The sequence below is a fragment of the Panicum virgatum genome, chromosome 1K, assembly GCF_016808335.1.
Source record: "Panicum virgatum strain AP13 chromosome 1K, P.virgatum_v5, whole genome shotgun sequence".
In the NCBI taxonomy this organism is placed as follows: domain Eukaryota; kingdom Viridiplantae; phylum Streptophyta; class Magnoliopsida; order Poales; family Poaceae; genus Panicum; species Panicum virgatum.
The window spans coordinates 18,835,113-18,837,947 of record NC_053136.1 but is presented as its reverse complement, the minus strand read 5'-3'; positions in this window follow the sequence as shown (position 1 = coordinate 18,837,947).

The following is a 2,835-nucleotide window of genomic DNA, read 5'->3' as shown; positions in this document are numbered from 1 at the left end:
ATGATTTTAGAAGAATTATGAAACTGGTTTCATAATTTTCGGAGCTCCAGTTGAATTACTGTGAATTTTCTACGGTTAAAGCATTTTCTGGAATTAATAAATGATTATCGAAAAAGGAAAAACACAGAGGTGACACATGGCAACACCAGAGCGTGCCACGTGGCATGATGACGTCAGCACGACGTCATCATGACGTCACCTGGGGGTCAGTTCTGCTGACGTCAGCAGTGCCCTGCTGACGTCAGCGTTGACCAAGTCAACATTGACCGTTGACCGGTCAACCGGGTTAGTGGGGTCCGCAATTTAGTGGTCCCACTTGTCAGCCTAACAGCAGACACTTTCAAGTGGGGCCCACATGTAAGGGTTAAACCAGAAAAAGAAAAAGAAAAGGGTTTAGGGGTCCTTCGGCCGGAAGTTCACAGGCGGCACAACATGGCTTGGCTTGGGAGCCCAACTCGGCTCGGCTCACGAAGAGGGCCAGCTCGGCCTGCGGCTTCACAGGCCGGCTCCAGTTAGGAGGCTTGCACGCAAAGGGCCGGCTCAACTTCTTGGATCGCTGGGGTGTGCGGCCCGTCTTCTTTTCTTCTTCTTCTTTCTCATCCTTGCTTCTTTTCCTCCTCTGCTTCTTCCTTCCGGCGGTGGACGGGTTCGCTGGCCCTGGTGGCGGCAGCGAAGCGGTATAGAGGCGGTGAGGTGATCCCGCGTCCCGTGGCGTGGTCGAAGCTCAGGCTTGGCGCGCACACAAGGCCGCGTGGCGGGATTAGGCCGGAGCGACGGCTCGGCAGCGAGCACGGTCGAGGAAGAAGGAAGGCGAGGGGCAAGGCATGGTCAAAGGGCACGGCGGTGAGCACAGGCAGGCCGGGCAGGTCTACGGCGCAGCTGCAGGTGTTTTCTAGGGTGAGCGCGCGCGGCGCTCGGCGCGGCGAGGATGGAACAAGGGCGAGGCAAGGTCGGGCACGGGTCCGTGGCGACGAGGGTGCGATGCAGGCTTGGCGACAGTGGTATATCCTGACAGGGCTCGTCCTCCTCGGGCAACGTCACCTCCTCCTTCCTTGGCCCCGGTCGAGCACGGGCAGAGATGGCGAGGCAGCAGAGCACCGCGGCAGGGGCAAGGTGCGGCCGCGGGTTCAGGGCAGTGACAAGGAGAGCAAGGGCCTCCCCATGCGTGGGGTCTAGGCGAGCCAGGACCGCGGTGAGGGTGAACGGCAGCGGGGCATCAAGGACCAAGGCTAGGCTGGCGGGTTCGTGCGCGTTCACGCGCGTGCGGGTCAGGTGTGCGCACGGCGTGGTCGACAGGTCCGCATGTAACGGGGTAAAACGCTGCCCATGGGGCGGCGCTGGGCTTGCACACGCACTCGGCTCGGCCGGAATGCGGCGCGGCGGCGAGGCTGTGCGGGCGTTCAGAGCGTTGCGTGGCCCAAGGGCTCGGCCTTTCGGCCGGCGGGGTGCGTCGGCGTGTGCGGATGAGTGCCCGTGTGTGTGTGCGAGCGCCAGGCATGGCCCATGCGTCGGCGCTCGTCGGGCTCCTGCAAACAAGCAAGGGGTGGCTGGTCCTAGGGACAGCTACTGGAGGGTCCATCAGTGGCGCATAGCTCACTAGCTGCAAAGGAAGAGGGTGAACGGGAGGTGGCCATGGCGGTCACCGTTCGGGCGTGACGAGGGAGCAGGCATCGCGGGGATGGGTCGTGGCCGCGGCGAGCTGGTGCCGTGCAGGCAGCACGCGAACGTCGTTGTCATCGTACTAGGCGCCGGCGCGACGTCGAGGTACGGCGGCGGCACCTCTGGTCTAGGGCGCTGGCGCAAAGCTGGGGTGCTAGTGGCACTCCCCTTCCTTCCTGCTGGCGGAGTCAGGTTCCCGCGATGGTGGCGCTCCACGGGTGGCTCTCCTCCTTCTCTTCTCTGCTCCTTGCCGTCCCTCCCTCTACTCTATTATGTGGTGGCAGCGCACAAGGAAAAGGACTCGAGGCTAGGGTTTGGCTGGTGGCCCAGGGCTTTATAGGGGGCGCTAGGGTTTCGCGGGGCTCACGGAGGCACGGACGGCCGGTGAATCTCGGCGTCCGGGCCGGGACACGTGGCGGCCATCCAACCGCGCGGCGCTGGCTTGGCTCGTGCGGCAAGTGGTCAAGGGCGCGGTGAAAAAGGGAGCACGGCCTCGTCGGTGACGTAGGGCGACTGCAGGTGCGGCCATTGCCCGCGTTCTGTCGTGGCGTGGAGGCGGGATGCAGCGCGCGGGAGGCGAGGCGCGGGCGGCGAAAGTAGAGGCAACATCGGGAGGTTGGGGAAAAATGAATAGGGGCGCCTGACAGGGCGGCTCCACTCTGGCCGGGGTGCGGGGTTGCAGGCCGAAAGGCCAGCCTGTTCGGGTTGTGTGCAGGCCATATTTGGCCTTTGGTTTTTGTTTTGCAGCTGGGCTTGGACTAACTGGGTTTGGATTGTGGTCCGGGTCACGGGTTAGGGCCATGTTAGGGTTGCGGGCTTTGGTCCGGGTTAGGGCAGGGGTAGGTTAGCGGGTTAGGGTTAGAGTTTGGATTTAATTTAAATGGATTAATTCAAATTAAATCCCACACAGATGTTAGCTCTTGAAATTAAAATGAGGGGCACACCTCAATTTAATTTCCACACAACTTCACACAATAAAACAAATCCAAATCAAATTCGAATTAAACATGGTAGAGCCAAATAAAATCCAATAACTCCAAATATTCTCACACTAGCAATACATTATCCTTAATTATATTAGAAATTTTTAATTACTAGGATTTTTGAGAAGGCAGAAATCCTACTTAAGTTGATATTTACAGCATTGCCACGAAAAATTTTGAAATTCGCATTTTT